We start from the raw sequence: 22,909 nt of genomic DNA, 5'->3' as shown, positions 1-22,909 counted from the left end.
ACCCTGTTCTCGCAGTGACCAGCCAAACGCCCATGGGAAACCCACAAACAGAATCTGAGCACAAGAGCGTTCTCCCCTTCATGTGGTTTCCAGCAACTGGTCTTCAGAAGCATTGATGCCTCTGACTATCTGAAGCTGTGCTTAGGCTATGTTTTTAACCTTTCCTGCAAAAACTTTGATGCCACTGCCAGACGTATAGCTGCTCTGTATCATATATGCAAGAACACCCTATCAGTGATTATTCTCTGATCTCTCTCGCCGGCCTCGTTCCCTCCTTCAGTTCTGAAAAATATCCCCAAATGCTCTAAAGTAGGGCAGAGGTTGGGGAGGGGGTGTTATTGGGGTGGGGGGTTGTCATATTTTGCTGGTCCTAAGGCCCCAGATTACCTTAATCCTGTTCTGTGTTTAAGGAGAGGAGACAGTAAGGAAATTGTCTCTTTTTCAATTCCTGGAGGAGTCGAGAGATTTTGTTTGAAGACAGTTCTTAATTTCCTGCCTTGCATGCTTCAAAGCTGAGGTATGCCTTAGGGAGTTTTGGGGGACTGCTCTGCTCACAAGAGCTCAGGAAGCAGAGCTCGTGGGGAAAATGACAGCTGCAATTTTAATATGATGACTGCTTTTCAAATGAGCTCAATTACGGACGCAGGGCTGTTGCCCTGTTGACAGTGTTGGTTAAAAACCAGAAGAACAACTCCATTGGATGCAAGGAAAGCAACCAGGCTAAAGGATGAACGCTGAAATGGGCCTCTTGCTAAGGCTTCACTGGAGCCAAAGGAAGCATGGAAGGGTTTATTTCTTTCTTTATATATATCTATAGATAGATGATAGATAGATAGATAGATGATGATGATAGATAGATAGATAGATAGATAGATAGATAGATAGATAGATAGATAGATGATAGATGATAGATGATAGATAGATAGATAGATAGATGATAGACAGATGATAGAGATGATAGATAGATAGATAGATGATAGATAGATAGATAGATAGATAGATAGATAGATAGATAGATAGATAGATAGATAGATAGATGATAGATAGATATAGATAGATAGATGATAGATAGATAGATGATAGATAGATAGATAGATAGATAGATAGATAGATAGAGATAGATATGTACAGTCATACCTTGGGTTACAGACACTTCAGCTAGCATTTTTTCAGGTTACGGACGCGCCGAAACCCAGAAGTACGGGAACGGGTTACTTCCAGGTTTTGGCGGTCGCGCGTGTGCAGAAGTGCTAAAACACACTTTGCGCATGTGTAGAAGTGCCGAATCGCAACCCGTGTGTGCGCAGATGCAGCGCTGCGGGTTGCAAATGTGCCTCCCATACATATCACGTTCGCAACCCGAGCATCCACTGTGTGTGTGTGTGTGTGTGTGTGTGTGTGTGTGTGTGTGTGTGTATAGGTTTACGAAAGTACCGGTATGTGCAATGTCTCTTTTTCAAGTTACATTTTCTACAGATCAGTTTCATTTGTTGAGACATTAGTATTACATTAGGAAGAAAAGGGGGAAAGAGGTAGAGGGGGGAATGGGGAGTGGGGTGGGGGTCAGGTGGCAATGCTTCTGTTCTACTTAGTGTATGCGTGGGGCTTTGTGTCAGCATCACCTGTGTGGGTTCTCTTTACTATTCGCTTGTATCCCTTTGGTGGAGAGAGAGGTTGGGGGTTGGCCTACGGTGTGGTTGCTTGTTTTTGATTGTAACCCGCCAACAGCATTCGAATCAATCTGGCTAAGCTGATGGAAACTCACCCACACCCCACTCATACAAGAAACCAAAGTTTTCTTTCACTTCTTTGTATCTGTAAAAAGGGCTGCAATGAATTGCTGGTGAATTGGTGCAATTTCATAGCTGTCAACTTTTCCCTTTTCTTGCGAGGAATCCTATTCGGAATAAGGGAATTTCCCTTTAAAAAAAGGGAAACAGCTATGCAATTAATGTTGCTAGAAACGTTTTGGTTGGCTAAAAGTGTGTGTCTGGTTGATCAGGTAGCAGGTTCTTACTTTTTAAATGGCCCTGGCCACATCCACACCAAACATTCAAAGCACATGACTTTCCTTGAAGAATCCTGGCAGCCACAGCTTTTAAGGGTGTTGGGAACTGTAGCCCCATGGGGGAGGGTAAAACTACAGGTCCCAGGATTCTTGGTGGGGAGAGGAGCATGACTGTTAAAGCGATACTAGTATGCTTTAAATGTGTGGTGTGGGTGTGTTCTTTAAAGCTGTAGAGGGTCAAGTGGTTTTTGAGAAGTGGAGAATGCTTTTCAGCTGCATGCCCTCCTGGGCAACCTTGCAGGGACTGCACACCATTGATGGGAATGGCCACAGGCAACAGTGGGTGGGGCCAGAGGCAAAAGTAGGTGGAGCAATAGAGACTAATCTTTCTTTTTCAGAGAAGCGTGCATTCCAATCACACACAACTATGGGGTTTCTGTTTCTACAAACATAGGGCTACTATACGTCTGGGATCCCGGACATATCCGGGATTCATCCATTGAAAATAGTGTCCAGGCAGAATTTTGGAGAAGCGGTGAAATGTCAGGGAAAACTGGGAGCGTATGGCAACCCATGTCAGAAGTGTTGATTTTTTGGCAAATTTCCATAAAAATTGCTCCAAAACTTCATTTTTCATTCTTTGAAGTTTTGCAAAAAAAAAACCACTCAACAGCTTTGCACCCCCCCCCCAAAAAAGACAACTTCGCTCCCCAAAAAGTTCAACAACTTTTGTGTCCGGATTTTTACTTTTTGAAATAACTCTATACCCTCCAACATTTCTCCAATGAAAATAGGGACGTCCTAAGGAAAAGCGGGGAACTTGGAGGGTCTGAAATTTATGCAGATTTAATGTCTATTATATTGAGTAATCAACTATTCTTCCTCTGATTCTTTAACTTTAATCACAGGACTGTGCTTAGGTTCAGTGAGAGTTGGATACCAGTGTTTGAGCAAGTCCAATGTCTGTTCCATCCACATTGGATCAGTTTTTTTATTATGGTCTGAGGAGGTGGACAAGCTGCTTAAAGAAGTGCAGCCGACCGCTTGGTCCTTGGCCCTTGCCCATCTTGGTTTCTTAGAGCTACCTGTAAGAGGATGACCGGGCGAGTCCAGAGAGTGATTAGTGTTTCACAGATGGAAGAGGAGGAAATGCCATCGGCATTGAAGGAGGAAGTGGTGTGCCTCCTCCTTAAGAAGACCTCCGTGGACCCCAAGATGTTAAAATAACCATTGCCCGGTGGTCTTCTGGGGGCAAGATGCTAGGGAAGATGGTAGCAGTCCAGCTTCAGGCATGCTTGGAGAAAACTGCGTACTTGGATCTGTTCTAGTCTGGCTTGATCATGGCACTGAAACTGCTTTGATCAGGAGAGAGATGGGGCAGTACAAGCCTTGATCTCTCGACAATTCCTGAAACTGTCAACCTCAGGAAGGTAGAAACTTGGGGACATTGTGCGGCAGCTAGACTGGTGGCTGGGCGTGGCCACCGAGACCATATAACACTGGTCCTGAAAGACCTACATTGGCTCCCAGTATGTTTCCAAGCACAATTCAAAGTGTTGGTGCTGACCTTTAAAGCCCTAAATGGCCTCGGTCCAGTATACCTGAAGGAGCGTCTCCACCCCCATCGTTCTGCCCGGACACTGACTTCCAGCTCACAGGGCCTTCTAGCAGTTCCCTCATTGCGAGAAGTGAGGTTACAGGGAACCAGGCAGAGGGCCTTCTTGGTAGTGGCGCCCACCCTGTGGAACGCCCTCCCGTCAGATGTCAAGGAAATAAACAACTATCTGACTTTTAGAAGACATCTGAAGGCAACCCTGTTTAGGGAAGTTTTTAATGCTTGATGTTTTATTGTGCTTTTAATATTCTGTTGGGAGCTGCCCAGAGTGGCTGGGGAAACCCAGCCAGATGGGCATGGTATAAATAATTTATTATTATTATTATTATTCCACTCCTGCCTCCAGAGCCACTTGCAGAAAATACATTTATGACAAGTTAGTGTTCAGCACCACCTCAGCTGCTCTCTATTGTCCTGCAAGGTTGAATCTTGTCCCCCATGCTGTTAACATCTATAGGAAGCTGCTGGGAGCTGCCATGGGATATTTGGAGTGTAGGTGGCACTTAGTTCTTTCTTCCACCTGAATCAGGCGAAGTGGTTGGAGGCGATGGTGAGGTAGAATTTTCCTTCCCAGTTACGCTCACAAGTCATGGAAGCATCCTTGCGTGGAAACACCACATAGGGGCGTATGTGTTTGTGTGTCAACTTCCAGCGACAAGTGTAGGTGTCTGCCATCTGGGTACCACACAGCTGATTCTCTTCTCTCTGCTCTCCACAGAGAGACTTCCTTGGCAAAACTGGACCATTCCAGAAACGGTAGCCTGCCACGGTAAGTCTGCCTTCGTGGATGCTGCTACTTCCCTCTCTTCCCAATTGCCGCTTAATTCCTTGGGTAAACTCTTCGTTTTTGCCACCTCGAGGCATGCTTCCAGTGACCCTGTCCAGTGTTTCCTCCCCCCCAGCACACACACACACACACACATCTGGGAGGTCCCCTGGGAAGCCTGCTGCCTTGATCTCTTTCGGGTAAGTGCTAACTGCTGATAATAATCTAACAATAAGCATTTCAGGGCAAGGTTAGGGATATTATTATGGCAAAGCGTTCACACTCCTTTACTTGTTGTTGCAGATGGGGCCTGGGATGGGGGGGGGTGGGCTGGGCTGGAAGTGGATGGGGATTGAGACCAAATAGGCCTCTTTTCCTGACCTTGCGTAAATGGCCGACTTTAGGTCACGGCTGTGCAAACAGAATCTTCCCTCCTCTACTTGTTTATTTCTTTATTTGTCTAGCTAATGCGGGTTTAGTTCAAATGCTGCCGAAAGGACTGCTAGTCCCCTGTCATGGGCTTCACAGCCTGTGCCAGAAATCGGTGGCAGGACCACAAGGCAGGCAGCAAGGCTAATCTCTCCTCGAAGTGCCACATTCTCCAAATTCGGGGGGGGGGGGACCTTCCCACACTCTGTCAAATAGCAGAAATCTGCTCCCTTCAACTTCAGTGGAAAAAATCAAGTCATTACTGAATTACTCAGCCTGCTGCTTGGGATAGAAGTCTCAATTCGCTCCTGTGCTTGCAGGGGCTGGAGAAGCCAGCTATTCCACATCCCTGCCCTGTTTCCATGGTCCCAAGGAGGAGTTTTCTGGGCAAGGAGGGAAAGAAAACTCCAATGGTCCTCTACCCTTCCACACCTATTAGTCAGCTTTGGAGGTGGTTTGGCTGCTCTCCTTCCAAAAGGAGTTGTAAAGTAAAGGTAAAGGGACCCCTGACCATTAGGTCCAGTCGTGGCCGACTTTGGGGTTGCAGCGCTCATCTCGTTTTATTGGCCGAGGGAGCCGGCGTACAGCTTCCGGGTCATGTGGCCAGCATGACTAAGCCGCTTCTGGCGAACCAGAGCAGTGCATGGAAATGCTGTTGACCTTCCCACCAGAGTGGTACCTATTTATCTACTTGCACTGTGACGTGCTTTCAAACTGCTAGGTTGGCAGGAGCAGGGAATGAGCAACGGGAGCTCACCCCGTCGCGGGGACTCAAACCGCCGACCTTCTGATCGGCAAGTCCTAGGCTCTGTGGTTTAACCCACAGCTCCACCCGTGTCCCTAAAAGGAGTTGTAAGCACATGCTATTTGTCATGGTTAGGAGTTGCCCCATCTTCAATTCAGATTTTTGTGCAGGTGCATCACCAGGTAAACTACAGAACGATGGGCTGAAGCATTTGCCTAGTACTCTCAGGCCCTGGACTAGCTCTGTCCACCCAAGCTGGTCACAGGGCACCTTCTTATTTCACCTGAGCAGCAAGACATTCCTGGTGTTGATGTGGCCTTGCATGCTCTGCACCTGTGCCCTGCAGCCCTGCATTTGGACTTATCTTTGGTTCCAACTGTCAGGAGTTCAGCCTACCCTCAAGTAGGAACCTGGCAGAGATACAAGCCCGACTGGCATGTTCTCTCCCTCCTGGTTGATCGTTCGGGAGCTTCAAAAGCTTTCTTCTGCCCGAACATCACAGCGACCGATGCCAACAAACACCTGCACACTTAGGGATCTGCAGAGTCTTTGCACCTTGCATAACAGAACTCAGCAACTCAACATTTTGGCTAATCTACTTTATTTACATATAAACATATACAGAGCACTGCAACAGGGCTCCCTCTCTCTCTAGCATCAGACAGCAAAGAGAAAAAGAACAAAAGACAATAGTCACACTTCATGGAACACAGTAACACAAACCTCCTGTCTCCGTCACTTCCCACTCTGTGGAGTCAAAACATACACCGTCATGTGATAGACAAACATCCCATGACTGCAATCATAGATCAGGAATTCTAACAACAACACCTGCTTTCTTCTAGGCTTGCGTTTGATTCTACTGGTTCCTGGTGTGGATAGTGTCATTATGTAGTTTAGTCAATAGGTGGCGCTGAACTGACCTGTCTCTGGGTGGAGTCAGGCAATTCCTGTTGCTGCTCTGTTCCTGTTGGAGAGAGGCAATAAAGTTCCTGTCCTGTTTCCTGTAGCTTTTAAGTCTTCCATGGTATTCCTTGGTGTCCGATGGTTTCCTTGGTTCTGAGTCCCCAAGCTTGCTCCTTGGCTTCGACTCTGTCGATTGGCTCCTGGCTGATCTTGTACATCTGCCTGTGGTTCGATCTGAATACTCACCTTTTCCAGGTCCTTTGCTCCCTGGATCTTGCCAGTGGGAAAAGGCACCAATGCTGTTTGGACAGCAGGCACCATCTGCAATAATCAACTAGCTGAACTGGCAACAATCTCCCTGAAACAATAACCCTCATTGCAGTTGCCCCTTACCCTCATGGTCAACTGACCGCCATGCAGGACAAAAGCCTGACAGTGATTGATAAAGTCCAGCTGGACTCACCGCGCTTGGCTAATCATTTAAGGAGCCATCCTTCTTCTGTTTTCACGTGCTTATCCTTACTGCTTCTCTCAAGGCAAACCTCGCGTTCCTGCCTGTCGGCCGAGCTTCCCAAGCCCAAGACAGATGGCCCAATTGCATCTGCCTTCTGCAATTAAAACAGCAATTCCTGTCACTAGGTACTGAGATGGGAAAATAAGGGACCCTCCTTTATTCCTGACCTGGAAAGTTCCCCAAGCAAAACACAGCTCACCCTCTCTAAGCATCTCATAATGAAAACCACAGGCAACAGAGCAAGCTGTTTACACAAGCTGTGCTCTTCTTCCCATGGAGAGGTTGACTGGGTTGGAGCTTCCTTGCACATCCTTGTTTTAAAAAGACATTCCAGGGACTGGCTTGGCTCCGACATTGCATCTGTTCTGTTCTACAGACCAGTCAAAGGCTAGTCTCTTTATTTCATGGACAGAGAACCTTTCTGTTGAAGGTCAGGACCCACGAGTTGTTGGTGGGAAGGACCAAAGGCAGTGGTGGTTAAAGCTAACAGGGTGTGATGGCCTGGGACTCGGGCTTGAATTCAGAACCAGAGGAGTCTCAGTCTGCACCGGATCCTTCGCCTCAGGCATCATCTGAACCAAGTCTGGGGCCTGATCCTGAAGAGTCCCAGTCTGCACAGATTCCCCTGCAACAAACACCAGCTGAGCCGAGACAGGGGCCTGAGCCTGCCCTGGCTCCAGATGTGGAGATTACCTCGTTGCCTTCAGCTGGGCCATCACTTACAGCTGCTCCACTACCTGTTGGGTCAGGGGAGGCTGAGGCGGCCCCTGGGTCTAATAACCCACCGACGTCTCCCGAGCTGCAGAAGCTAAGGTCTGAGAGAAGGAGAGACCTGAGTACTCGCAGGAGGAGTGCTCACCTTCGGGAGAAACAGTTTCCTGCCTCGTGTCCTGCCTTGACCCTGTTGGACTGACTCCCAGTGGAACCTTTGGATTCTGGACTGGTCCTGGACTGTGTTTCACGGGTTACCCCTGAGCCCAGCACACAGGAGCTTGAACTGAACACCTTTCTCTCTTCTTCCTCCCCAGTCTCTTCACTGCCCAGCTGTCAGCTGGGGGTCAGACATCTTGTGAAAGGTCTGAACAGATCACTTGCAGAGGACTTTTGAAATCAGGCTAAGGTCTGTGTGTGGCCGTAGGGCTGTTGGTTGCTCATCATAGCCCTACTTTTGTATAGCAGAATTCCCTCCTTGGTCTTTCGGCTTAGGGATGGGGAACTTTTCCAACCTTGGGGCCACATTCCCTTCGAGGCAACCTCCTAGAGGCCACATGCCAGTGGTGGGCAGAGCAACAAATATGAATTACCTGTATACCTCTGCACTCCATCCAGACAGGCAAGAGGCACGATTAGAGTTCAAGGATGCATTCCAGCTAGGTAATAAAACTTGAGGTGTGAAGCAAGGCCAATGAGGGGTGTGGCCTTGAGAAGGAGGGTGTCGCTTGTCGTGTCAAGGGACCACGAGGGTCATCGAGTCCAACCCCCTGCAATGTATGGATCTTTTGTCCAACATGGGTCTCGAACCCACAACCTTGAGATTATTAGTCTCATTCTTAACCAACTGAGCTATGATGGGTACACTAATTGTGTGACAATTAGAGTAAAACAGTCTAACTATAAAGTTGGGCTGAGACTTTGGATGTATTAGTTATATAACAAACTAGGGTGTGTGTTTGTGTGTTTGTAATGCACATCTGTATTGGACTGAAATGTGATGATGGCATCATTATGACAAAAAGATTTTTTTTTAAGAAAATGGGATTCGTTCATAAGCACGGGCCCCCAAATGCTATAAATCTCCTGCTGTTTAGGAGGTTTGAGTCTTGCTGCAACTGACTAACACAGAATTAGTGGAATTGGAATTAGTTGCTTGTTCGCCAGAAGTGGCTTAGTCATGCTGGCCACATGACCCGGAAGCTGTACGCCGGCTCCCTCGGTCAATAAAGTGAAATGAGCGCCGCAACCCCAGAGTCGGCCACGACTGGACCTAATGGTCAGGGATCCCTTTACCTTTATATTGGTTTGTCATGCTGTGCAGGTGCAAAACCTCTTCTTTGCATACAGTAGGTATTTCCTACCTGTAGTCTCTTTTCTGGCGCACCATGTCTTATGATCTGGCCCCAAGCATTATTAACACCATTTGCCTTTCATTTAATTAGAAAAACAAACAAGCCCCTCTTCATTTCATCACTACAAACAGTGAGCCAAAGATGTGGCTGGTCCGGCTCCGCCGAACGCAACAGATTTACACCAGGAATGACTGTGGTCTGTATTGTGTTTTATTCAGCCACAATAAATTTTCTCCTGCAAGTGCTCTGGTGTGGCATGAAAGCAGCTGTGTTTTCTTAGGCACCAACAATTTGACTGATATGGTTTTTATTGCCACCACAGAAGCTGTTAGCGCGTAAAAGTTACATTAAAGTTTTATGGACCTTGCTGTCTCCTATGTTAACCTTCATATATCTAAGGAAGGTTTCCAAAGGAGACACCTCCTTCCAGAAAAGGCCTCTGCAGGTCTGGAAGAACCTACACATGCCACACATTTAAACACAGAGAAATACAGAATCCACCGTCCGAATGATTCCTGTCCCTCACCTTGCAGAAAAGCAGCGGTCCCTCCTGCTTTGGTGCCCCCTTCCCATTAAAAAGCAAAACAAAACGCTCCGTCATACAAGTCTCAATCATTATGCCGTATCAGATCATGTCGCTAAGAATGCCATAATGTAACGGGCAGCCGGCCAGGAATAATATTCGCATTCCCACTGGAAATCTCGAAAACCCTTTCATTTCACCGCGTCCCCAGATATACTCTCCACAAAGAGGTCATGAAATCTAAACCTCAGTGTATAAACCGCAGGAGGACATCGGCCGAACATGTCAGGCTGGGAGCGAGAGGGTGGGCTGAGGGGGGGGTGTGTGAAAAAAGCGGGGAGGGTGTCGCATTAAAAATTACCTTGCCCATTTACAATCTGTTGAAAGTTTAAAGATCGCTTTCTTTGAGGTGACAAAGCGATCTGTCCGCAGCAAACAAAGGCCATTTACCCGAGTGCTTGGTTTTGGGGTTTTTTGATGGTGTGTGTGTGTGTGTGTGTTTGCGTTTTGTGGTTGTTGCTTTTTAATGCGCGGAACAAGGGCGACTCTGCAGCCGAGTCAGCTTAGAAGCAAGAATGGTGCCTGAATCGGGGAGACAGGATGATTTGGGAGTGTGGGCATTGTTCCCCTTCCTCCTCGCCCCTACCCCTCACCCCCGTGCTGCCCCCATGCTGATCTGGCTTTGGCAATTTGAAATTGATTATTTTGGATTGTGTGCGTGTGTAGAGCCCCGCCCCTTCTGCCGGCTAATTAAAAAGTGGCCTTGTTGAGGCAGCATGCTTTTAAATTGCTAAGGATTGGCAGGCTGGGCCCGGCAACAAAAAAATCATTAATTCTAATGTGACAGTGTTTCTTTAAGGGGCCCTCATGGTACAGGACAGGGGTCGGATCAAGTTGATTATGGACTCCTGTTCTCATCAATCTCGCGCTCTGCGGGAAGGTAGCGGAAACATAGCTCCAGACTTTGGCTCGCTTTTCAGCTCTGGGCCGAGCTGGGGTCGAGACTGGTTCTCAGGCTCCTCGTTTCTCCTGGGGGGAAGGAAGGGGGGTCAGAAACGAGGCTCCTCCGCGTACAGCCAAGTGTAATGAAGAGTCAGCCTTCGTCATCTTCAGCGAGATTGCTTTTCAGCGTTAAAAGCGCTCCAGCCAGGACACTGCTGTTATTCAGCTGGGCTGGGTCTGGTCCTGCCGGATTATCCCAGAGCAGGGTGTGAGATATCAAAGTTGGAAGAGCAAGGCAATGTCAGCTCTGCTTTGTGAGATTCACTCCCATGAATGCATGAAAGGCTCCCTGTACAAACTGCATTAGATGCGCTCCAAATGTTCATTCCTGATTGGTCACGCTCTGACCCGCAGCTGCATTCCCTGGCTGGAGGAGTGAAAGATGCACTGTGGCTTTGTTCTGCCAAAATCAGGGCTTGGAACCATGACAGGACTATCATATTACTGAAATGGAGGGTCATCTGGAGAAAAATGATCCTCGCTGTGGCTCGAGGGCCATGTCCCTCCTAGGGAGAACAAAACACGGAAAGTCCTGGATTGGTTTCCGTTGAGGTGGGCGCAGTGAATACTGGGTGCAAAACAAGGATCCGGCAGAGACCCGGAATCCTGCTCCATCGCAACATCCAAGGGTACAACTCTCACTTCTAAATTATTTGCTTCTAAATTCTGCTGTGCGGATCGAAACGGTGACTGAACAATATACAGTGGTACCTTGGGTTACATACGCTTCGGGTTACATACGTTTCAGATTACAGACTCTGCTAACCCAGAAATATTACCTCGGGTTAAGAACTTTGCTTCAGGATGAGAACAGAAATTGTGCTCTGGCGGTGCGGCAGCAGCGGGAGGCCCCATTAGCTAAAGTGGTACTTCAGGTTAAGAACAGTTTCAGGTTAAGAACGGACCTCTGGAACAAATTAAGTACTTAACCCGATGTACCACTATCCATGGCATGTTTAGGCTTTATCTAAAATAGATCTTGCCTTTCAGTGACTAATTTGGACTCACTATCATAACCCAAGGTTGGTTGGTTTTAAAAAAACAAACCCAACTAGCTTTGATAATTCCATTGTCTGCCCCAAATGTCCCCCCCCCTTGTTTCAGAGAATAGTCTCTTTTATTTTTGTTAAGTTTCTAGTGCTCATGGACATCAGCACCATGAAAATCGGTGGGTGGCAGCTGCTGAAAGCACAGCAAAACAGTGGATGGGTTGTGTCCAGTGCTTTTTTTCCTACTCATTTTCCTACTCATATTGAAATACTGCCCCTCAATGAGGCCAAACTTAGATTCACAACATGTTTAGGGGTATGCGTACCTCTGCGTCCCCCCAGGAAAAAAAAGGACAGGTTGTGTGTATTCTGAGAATCTGTGCAAATGCAGAATGTCCATACTAAGCAAAGTAAATTAAAAAATCCCCCAACACAGCATTTTGTAGCAAAAAGAACCTAAAACACTGCAATAAATCAGAATCAGATAGGCAATTACAAAATGTGCACCGTTTATTCTGGGTGTGGCATTCGGTTCTTATTGTCGCAGAATTTGGATGGGGCATTATGACCTAGTGGTCACCGGGGAAGCAGTTTTACTCAATGCGTCTTTTATTGTGGGCATATTCTAGCTGAACCCCAGCTGAAAAGTAAAAGTTTTTAAAACATGCCCTGTCCTATTTAGGGCTGGCCCTTTTTATTGGGGATGAGCTAACCACTACACAACAGGCTGAAATTCAATAGTTCTAGTGAAGCACCCAGGGGTGGGCTATCTCTCATTTTGCCCCTCACAGAGCTACAGTTTGTGGCACCCTTAACAAAGTACAGTTCCCAGGATTCAAAGAGGGGTGAGTGAGAGAACGTGCTTTTAAATATATGGTGTGTATGCAGCCTTTGCATCCAAGGTGCTTCCCCTTAAGTCAATCCACTCCTTTCGTTTTTCTGCCACGGTGTCTTCGCAAAATTGCAATTGCTGTTTCTCGCCCATTTATTTGTGGGGCCAGGGTCTCTGCCTCTGTCCCTGCAGGTGAATCCCCCGTCCAGGAAACATTAAGAATCATTTAGAAACAATAACATTTGTTTGTCAAAGAGCTCTGCTGCCTATTGGGTATCACTTGAGGCAAAACCTTAATGAGAGACACAATAATGGAACAGCAGCTTTGAAAGTACCGTATTTTTATTCTAGCTGTATGAACTGCACAATGGACTGGCTTGACAATTTGCCAAGAACCTTCTACAGTCGTACCTTCTACAATCGTAGCTTAGTTCTTGAATGTTTTGGCTCCTGAACGCCACAAACCTGGAAGTGACTGTTCCAGTTTGCAAACTATTGTTTGGAAGCCGAATGTCCAGTTGGCAATCAGAGCTTCCTGCAGCCAATCAGAAGCCGCACTTTGGTTTCCAAATGTTTTAGAAGTCGAACAGACTTCTGGAATGGATTCCATTTGACTTCCAAGGTACAACAGTATACCAGTATGTATTTGATGGAAAACGAAACAAGCATCCTCCCCTACGACCTATACTGAGTTTGCTGCTAGCATATAACTCCACTTTTGGGGTTGGTTAAGGTAAGAGATGGCAAGTGTTCCAAGGGAAGCTTCATGGTTGAATGGGGACTTGAACCCGGGTCTGCCTAGTCTATATCATGCTGGCTCTTTATGCAAATTAAGAATTATTTCCAGCTACCTCTAAGCTTCTCATGTGCTGACACTGGCTATTCCAAAGTGAGGAGGAGGAGGAGGAGGAGGAGGAGGAGGAGGAGGAGGAGGAGGAGAAGAAGAAGAAGAAGAAGAAGAAGAAGAAGAGGAGGAGGAGGAGGAGGAGGAGGAGGAAAAAGTTATTATTTCTATCCTGCCCATCTGGCTGAGTATCCCCAGCCACTCTGGGCAGCTCCCAACAGAATATTAAAAACACGATAAAACATCAAACATTAAAAACTTCCCTAAACAGGGCTGCCTTCAGATGTCTTCTAAAAGTCAGATAGTTGTTTATTTCCTTGACATCTGATGGGAGGGCATTCCACAGGACGGGCGCCACTACCGAGAAGGCCCTCTGCCTGGTTCCCTGTAACCTCACTTCTCGCAGGGAGGGAACCACCAGAAAGCCCTTGGAGCTGGACCTCACTGTCCGGGCTGAACGATGGGGCTGGAGACGCTCCTTCAGGTATATTGGGCCGAGGCCATTAAGGGCTTTAAAGGTCAGCACCAACGACTTGGACACTAGAGTGACGCAGCACTGTCCCTCTGGAAATGGTCGCCTCTATCTGCCATTCCTAGCCAGTGTGCATCACGGTCTCTGTTTATGGCTCTGCAAATGGGCAGAGCTTTGTGCCCTTCAAACCACGCCACCTTCTCTCGTGTGATTCCATCCAGCCCACTCCGATCATATCCATCTCTGAGCAGCAAACTGGTTAACGTGACCTTGCGAAAGGTTGGGGGGGCTGGAGTTACTTCTCCCTCCTTTTTTGTTCTTTTGAAGCTTGAAAGGGAGTTTAAAGGCTCCAATCAGTAATGGGAAGCGAATGGGCACAGGTCAGAATAAATTAGACTCTCCTCTTGCAATGAAAACCAGGTTGGCTGAAAATTACCCCCACTCCCCAGTTCTCACTATTTTTAGTCCCATGGCGGCAGGGCAGGCGGATGTGGTGGGGGAACAGAACTATTTACCTTTTGGCAAGCATCAAGTATTGAACTTGAGAAGGGAGAACAAAAGGGAGAACATCTTTCTCTGGGCAGGCGGAACTCAAAAGGGTCAATTCAGAGCTAGCCCTGGATTTAATACTTCTGTTACTGCTCTTTATCAAAAGAATCCAGGGAGGTGTACAAAAGAAGACTTAATTCACACAACAGAGAGATGTTGTTTGAAAATGAGTGAATAAGTATCAGAAGATACAACACACATGCAAAACCACCCAAATATTGCTTCATAAAGAAGCTGCCGAAAAGAAAGAGCCCGTGTAATATAGTTGTTAGAGTGTTGTAGGACCTGGGAGACCAGGGGTCAAATCCTTACTCAGCCATGAAGCTCACTGAGTGACCTTGGGCCTTTCTCTGCCTCCTAGGCTAGCCTACCTCACAGAGTTGTTGTGGGGATTAAATCAGGAAGGGGAAGAACCATGTACACCACCACATGACTCCAGTAAGTGGAGCTTTGGTTGCAGGGCAGTAGCCACAGAGGAGCAGCACCTTCTCGTTTCGCCTCAGGCGGCAAAACGGGACGGGCCCCCACCTGGTCCTTGGGCAAGACACCTGCCACAGGCCCCGCATCCTTTGTGAGGCTACCTGCTCATCACCATTCTCCCTCATCATGGCTACTGCCTCCTTGTTTGCCAGGCAGAGATCCAGTGAACAAGCGGTCAGTGGCATCTCCTGTCCTCTTTCTCTCCACTGCCATTGTCTTGGCGTCTGGTGCTCAAGCAGGCTACAGGTAGGGGAGCAGGCCCAGGAGAGCTCTTGTCAGGGCGCTCCCATCTAGGGTGGATGCCCAACCACGCCGGCCCTTGGCAGCATCTCAAATCTTCATGTTCAGAAGTAGCATTGCCACTGGATTCCCCTTGCTGTGGGGCAACAGCAGGGGAAGGCCGTAGTCTTTGTTTTGTCCGCATGGGACTGAAGGAGGCATCTGCATGGCCAATGGAGGAAGGAGGATGCTGGACTTAATAGGCCTTTGGCATGGGCATAGCCATAGGTCACCTGGATAACGTTGTGGCACATTTCTAGCAATGCAACCGGCAACCCGACTGAGCTTCGACTCCGAAGCTGAACTATGGTATGCCATGGGGAAGCAGAAGAAACTCAGCAAAGAGCAGTTGAAAGAGCTGAAGCAGGAGCAGGGACCAAGCAACGAGACCTAACCCTCCACTCGCGGGGATTCGAACCGCCAACCTTCTAATCGGCAAGCCCTGGTTTAACCCACAGTGCCACCCGCGTCCCTGTTTTAGTTTAGACTTTAAAAAAAAGATAAGATGGGGGAAAGGCACGTTCTTTGTAATTTTGCAAAATATACTCGTTAACGGCATGAAAGATACTCCCTGGTGTTAATTTTTTACTTAGCTTCCTAGTTGTCAAATGGCTTTAAGATTTTGACAGGTTTTTATGAGCACTTGGGGTCAAAAGGAAGCAATTTAAAACAACTGTTGTTGAGATATTTCATTCTGAATCTGCTAGATAGAGAATGATGACAGGTGGGTTTCCTGTCTCCCCCACGCCCATGGTTTTGAGTCTGATCCAGCAGGGTGGGTGTACACACACAGAGAGAGGAAGCTGTGTTATACTGAATAACAGCTCAGCACTGTCTTCACTGACTGGCAACAGTTCTCTAGGGTTTCAGACAAGGAACTCTTCCAGTCCTAGCAGGAGATGCCAGTGACTGAACCAGGGACCTTCTACATGCGAAGCAGGTGTTCTACCACTGAGCTGCAGTCCTTCTTAACTCCAAAATGGCATTTCTCGGAGATGGCCCCCGGGTGGCTGAGAGAGGCCTCTATTCCATCATAGGTAGACGCCAATGGGTCATTGGATGTGCTTCAGCTGCCCCCTTTCCCCTCTGTGATTTATGCTTTGCAAATGCCAGGTGTAACTGGGCTGGCAGCCCCTAAATCTCCCCTTAGTACAAATGGGAGCTTTCCTTCTGATGCAAACGGCAGGCACGAGGCAGGCGATCTGGATCAGGACCACAGTGGGCGGCAAAGGGTTAAAGCCCCCTCCTTCCTGGCCAGGGTCTGGGACTCAGCACCTGCTGTTAACTTTTTAAAAAGTGATTCCAGAAATTGCAAATTGCATGAATGACGTCTTGTCTAGTTTTGGACTACCTCTTTTAGGCTTACACCTGACGGTCATTTGCCGGGAACACTTCTGCTCGTTAAACTGCAGGGCAAAATGTACTGGGAAAGGAAAGTCCTCTGATTCAGAGAGAATTTTACTTGAATGCTTGTAAAGAGAAAAGAGCAGTCTGCTCATGGACGCCCCCTAAAACTGTGGTTGTTTAAGAGGCATTCTCTCAACATTTTCACCTATAATGACATCCACAGTGTGGACAAACACTACAACCTCCATGTTGCAGTGCAAGCATGATCTAACTACAGTATAAGCACAGAAAAGAGCAGTCTGCTCATGGACATCCCCCTAAAACTGTAATTGTTTAAGAGGCATTCTCTCAACATTTTCACCTATAATGACGTCCAAAGTGAGGACAAACACTACAACCTCCATGTTGCAGTGCTAACATGATTTAACTACACTATAAGCACAGAAAAGAGCAGTCTGCTCATGGACACCCCCTAAAACTGTAATTGTTTAAGAGGCATTCTCTCAACATTTTCACCTATAATGGCATTATTATTATTATTATTATTATTATTATTATTATCCGCACCATGGACAAACACTACAATCTCCATGTTGCAGTGCAAACATGATCTAACTACAGTATAAGTATAGGAACAATCTCATGCTGCTGTTTAACTCCCTATAAGCAAAATATACCAACATAACATGTGGGAGTTAGTATGTAGTGATTTGAGTATCAAACCAGGACCTGGGAGATGTGTTCAAGTCCCCTCACAACCACAAACTGACTGAGTGTCATATATTTTAGCCTCATCTACTTAACTGGATTGCTGTGAGGATAAAACAAAAGAGGGGGAGAGAAACGATAACTGCCTTGGGATCCTTGGAGGAAAAGCTGGATACCAATGTAGAAAACGAAATAAAGTGAAACGTGTATGTGAAATCATCTGTTTGCTGGATTCCAGCAAAATCGGTTTTCCTCCTGGATCTGGATGGGTGGAACTCGCAGCAGATTTCCCGGTGGGATTCAAAGCAGCACGGTTGCTAACAGTCCATTTGAAAGCACCCAAGGCTCCCCTTTCATAAGACGGTTGCATTGTGTGTTGGAAAACACAGCTGGGGAGGGCAGAAGCAAAGCAATTGAGGAGTGTTGCAAAAGCCCATGGTGCCCTGCCAGCTTCCGCAGACCAGGACTGCCATTTCACTCTTGGAACAGCTGGGTGTATTTTTCATTTGGCTGTTGCCTGGCTTCTGATATCAGCATTGTGCCTGATGTCACCTAGCTGATAAAACATGGCTTCATCCCCCATTGAGAGGAGCAAATGAGTGAGTCAGACAAAGAGCCGCGAAGAAAAGGGCTCACTTTAAAGAGGCTTTCAAGGATGTTGCTTAAGTCTCTTTTATAAGCTCCTCAAAGCTCCGTCCCTCCTCCTATTAACTTCCCTCTAGGTGGGAATCTCTCCTTCTGAAGTGTGACATAATGGGAGGACTGTGACTTCTGGGGCAGTCAGGTGGGGCCAGAGAGGCTGCCCTTGCTTACACAGTGTTGTACGTACCTGGTTGTAGCCCACAAAAACAACGATCAAGGGCTTGTTCGCTGCTTTGGCATGATGATTTTGCACCAGTCTGTACTGCTGGTGGCTTGTACGGTTTTCATATAATAATGACATCTTCTACCAGCCTGTTGTAATTGATATCCCATTTCTAGGGATGCGGGGGTGCGATTGTCACTTTACAAGAGAGAAATTAACGATGCATCTTTCAGTAATTTTGCAAAGACCCCTGACTGGAGCAACAGAGACATCATTTCCTTATTAGAATATTTTCTTCTTCCCAGGCGTTTTGTTACCACCCGAAGGCTGTCATTTCAAAACCTTAAGTTTAATTTTAGATAGATTCCGCCCCCCTTCATTTCTGTAGTTATCATTTACAACTGTCATTGAAAAACCTTAATAAGCCATTGATAAGGGGAACAAAAACTTCACACCTATTTTAATGTGCTAACAAGGTTGCCTGGACAAATATATATATATATAACACAAAAGGGTGTTATCTGGGTACTGGTTATAATTTCAAAACTCCTCCCAGCTACTACATTTTATCACTATATTTTATCGCTACTATTCTATATAATAATTAATAATAATAATAATAATAATAATAATAATAATAATAATAATAATTTATTATTTATATCCCGCCCATCTGGCTGGGTTTCCCCAGCTACTCTGGGCAACTTCCAACAAAATATTAAAATACAATAATTCATCAAATATTAAAAGCTTCTCTAAGCAGGGATGCCTTCAGATGTCTTCTAAAAGTCAGATAGTTGTTTATTTCCTTGACATCTAATGGGAGGACGTTCCACAGGGCGAGTGCCACTACCGAGAAAGCCCTCTGCCCAGTTCCCTGTAACCTCACTTCTCACAGCGAGGAAACTGCCAGAAAGCCCTTGGCGTTAGACCTCAGTGTCTGGGCTGAACAATGGGGGTGGAGACGCTCCTTCAGGTATACTGGGCTGAGACCATTTAGGGCTTTAAAGGTCAGCACCAAAACTTTGAATTGTGTCCGGAAATGTACTGAGAGCCAATGTAGGTCTTTCAGGAGCAGTGTTATGTGGTCTCGGTGGCCACTCCCAGTCACCAGTCTAGCTGCTGCAGTAAACAAAGGTGGTAGGTGCTGGGGGAATTGGAGCCAACCCTATTGTTTCTCAGCAGCCCAGTCTTGGTGATACTTAAGTAGCTTAATAAGGATTGAACATACTCAGTACCCTGAAATGTTATGGGGCGAGACAAATGGAAAATCAGGCAACTTGTGAATGCCCTTGATAGTATTCTAAGGAAAGCATGCAGAGTCTCATCGCTCGGAAGTGTTGCAGGTCCCAGCGTAGGGTGTGTGGCTAGTCACCTTCCCGGTAAATTAGAGTATTATGGTATTAAAGCCTAGTGCCTCTTTCCCAAAGCCTAGGAAGCTTCTGCCTGGCTTAGGGAGGGACGTTGTAATGTCACACGCACAATGTCACACACACACACACCCCCGCATCGCCCTCGCAAGCTGGCGCCTCTGGCCTTAGCTGCTCCCCTGTGAAACATTTCACTGCACAATACTGGTGGGAGTGCATTTGCTTGCCAATTGTAAAGTTTTAGCATCAAATTGTACAGATGCCTGCCTCTTCAGCATTTTTATTATTATTACAGTGGTACCTTGGTTACCAAACGGTTTGGCTCCCAAACAAATTGGCGCCCAAACGCTGCAAACCCAGAAGTAAGTGTTCTGGTTTTTGAACATTTTTCAGAAGCCGAACATCTAATGAGGCTTCTTCGGCTTCCCACTGAGTGCAGGAAACTCCTGCAGCCAGTCGGAAGCTGCGCCTTGGTTTTCAAACAGTTTCGAGAGTCGAACAGACTCCCGGAACGGATTAAGTTTGAGAACCAAAGTACCACTGTATTATTATTATCAGAGACTTTTCGATCATGTATTTGTTGTTGTTGTTTAGTTGTTTAGTCGTGTCCAACTCTTCGTGACCCCATGGACCAGAGCACGCCAGGCCCTCCTGTCTTCCACTGCCTTCCGCAGTTTGGTCAAACTCATGCTGGTAGCTTCGAGAACACTGTTCAACCATCTCATCCTCTGTCGTCCCCTTCTCCTTGTGCCCTCCATCTTTCCCAACATCAGGGTCTTTTCCAGGGAGTCTTCTCTTCTCATGAGGTGGCCAAAGTATTGGAGCCTCAGCTTCAGGATCTGTCCTTCCAGTGAGCACTCAGGGCTGATTTCCTTCAGAATGGAGAGCTTTGATCTTCTTGCAGTCCATGGGACTCTCAAGAGTCCCCTCCAGCAGGTCATGTATTTAGCTTTAAAATAAACAGCGTTCTAAGGCCCAGGTTGTTCTCCGTGCCTCATTTACTGAATTTTCTCACTTCAACAGAGTGAGTCTGCATATCTGCAGCTAATGCATAAATGTTTTCCATTGAGCCAGATGTCCATGGCCTGCTCATTTGAAAGGTTGTGATGATGAAGATACCTGTTCTTTGAGAACAGTGATGGGGTCTTGACTCCAGCTCCCATCAGCCCCAGCCAGCATGCCCAATGGCCAGGAATGATGTGAGTTGGAGTCCAACATTGCAGTTTTTCAAGGCTTGTAAGAACTGCTAAGGTAAGCATTTTCTTTAACCTTGGGCAATTTCATTTTCCAGTCCATTTTGAATGGGCTGTTGCTGTTTTACTCTGCAGGTTTAATTTTTCTGCATTAGTGTGCATTCTTGATTATAATGATTATGAAACTGTAGTCTAATATCCTGTAGTCTTCTAATATCCTATACTCCCACAAGATTAGAACTTCAGAATATGGGGCATTATTTTATTTTTTTTAAGCCCCAAATAGCTATCCCCTTGTGCATGCTCTAAAGTCCAGTATTTACTGGATGGAGGAACCCGAGGAAACTTAAGGGATGTGCTTACAGCCATGGATTCAGGAACAATTTGCCATTCATGTGGAAAGGAAAACCCCACACTCTCTGATAACAAGGACATGGGAAGCAAGGAGCAGACAATCAGCTACAATGTCAAACTTTGGATCAAAGAGCAGCTATAGCACTATAAATAGTATACACTATAAAAGGCCTGCATTTGTTGGAGGAAGGGTGGAATGAGAATATAATTATTATTGTACATGACTTCACACCTAACAAAAAGATGATGTTTCTGATGGTTTAACGCGGAGGATATATTTGCAGCATGTGGTGTTTTCCTACCTCAGGTGAAACATATAGGAATCTTTTGGTGCATTTAGCTAGCAGGACTGCTTAATAACAATTTCAGGAGCAGCTGTTTACCAAGTTATTTCAAAACCTCACATTTTCACCCAAATCCCCCTCTGGGAGTTAGCGATCTCCCGTGTAGACCGTGTGCGACAGACATGAAGAAACAAGCTGTCCGTCATCCCTTCTGAACCATGAAGCGGTTTGTCCCCTGATGTTAATTTAGTTAGATCACGGCCAAAGGGCGTAGCTTGTATCAATGCCAGGCCTTAATGAGCAGCTCATTTGAATCCATGCAAAGTACCAGGGAGCATGGAGACATGCTAATTAAAGTGACTGCTGTTCTTTAATTAAGCAGTAATTCCCCCCCAAAGAGGTGATTATCATGCAAATGGAGCCCACTTAAGTGATGTAAATGCTTTGGGCAATATATGAGCCTCTTTCTTTGCTAAGAAGTAAGGGGACATTAATCCAGTATGCATGTACTGGTATTAACCAAGCAGATAAAAGTTATTCATTTATTGAGCTATTGGGTTCTCGGGGCTTTGTTGCGGAACAATGGGGCCAGGCAACAGGGCTCTGCTTACAATAATATATTTATGAATAATCCTACTTCCACCCTAAAGGCCTATTCAAAGACTGCAGATGTATAGTTAAGGTCTGCCAGCAATATCTTACAAGTGTGTGTATATCTCTCTGTGTGTGCTGGCATGTGAGAGAGGGAATACATCTGGGTAGTATTTCAAGAGCAGTAGGGTAACATGTGTCTATAGATGGTGTTGACATGTTGGTCCTGGAGGGCTGAAGGAGACAAAGGGCTCAGTCCATTGGGAATGCCTTTGGTGTAAATTCTCTTGGAATGAATGGCTCTTGTGCAGGAGCACAGCTCCCCTACTTTTTCCACTGCTCCCATGCCTTTCAACCCTGCTTGTTCTACAAAAGACCTTCCCCAGTTGCTTGCGCCCAAAGTAGGTAGCAAATTGATACTGTTTTGGAGGCGAGCCGCTAGTGCTAAATTTGTTCTTTCGTTTGCAACAAATCAATAGCAAAAATCCCACAACTCGGGGACAATTCTGAGGGGAGTTTTATTAGCGTGCATGCTCTGCCAGGCGCTCTGAATTGGGGGAACATTGGATTTCCAAAAGTCAATCAATCGATTTATTGTGCATAGCCAAAGGCCTTTACAATGTACAGCAGAGGGTGAGGCAAGGCTTTCCTCTGAAATCGCACAACATACCCTATAAAAAGTTTACAGCATGGAATTTTAACATAAGAGAGCATTATGGAGTTTCTTACCTGCCAGAGCAAATTTGGCTACCAGGTGTATAATCTGTAGGTATTTATCAGCCAGAAGCTCTGTTGTCACCTCCTGGGGGGATCGGCCTGAGAGACAGACAAGGAGAGGTAATTTTCTCTGGGCATTGAAGCTAAGGGGCAAAGCAGCAGGTAATACAATACCCCAGGGACAATTCACACTTCTGCTTCCTGGGTTTAGTTTGATCTGTGGACCAGCTACTTGTAACACTTACAGCAGAGTGGAGGAAGAGGGGCAAAGCAGGAGGGAGGTTGATGCGGTGCAAACACAGTGGTGAAGCCCATCTAGCACTCCTGCAAGCGTGTTTGCTCCACGCTGACCTTCCTGCTGCCTCCACCTCCCAGTAAGCAATAGCGACCCACCTGCTAGGGTTGCTAGTCCCTTCTGGGTTTAGGTTTATCAAATTTATTTATCTCTTCCTGCAACAAAAGTTCTAAAGCAATTTCCAACAAGAACAGAATACAATAATAAAAATACGTAAAGATATTAA

At 46.5% G+C, this 22,909-nt stretch overlaps 1 protein-coding gene across 1 annotated transcript in view; it reads left to right on the top strand.

The window, feature by feature from the left end:
* Positions 1-22,909, top strand: part of CDON (cell adhesion associated, oncogene regulated) — a 116,048-nt gene that overhangs the window by 12,775 nt on the left and 80,364 nt on the right. Inside the window, exon 2 of the mRNA XM_083713443.1 lies at positions 4,342-4,392. The gene's annotated coding sequence lies outside the window, so the exon portion shown is untranslated. The remainder of the gene's footprint in view (positions 1-4,341; positions 4,393-22,909) is intronic.

The sequence above is a fragment of the Podarcis gaigeae genome (assembly GCF_964106915.1).
Source record: "Podarcis gaigeae genome assembly, chromosome: 15".
Taxonomy (NCBI): Eukaryota; Metazoa; Chordata; class Lepidosauria; order Squamata; family Lacertidae; genus Podarcis; species Podarcis gaigeae.
The sequence above is the reverse complement of the archived record's forward strand: the minus strand, read 5'-3'. Positions and strand labels throughout refer to the sequence as shown.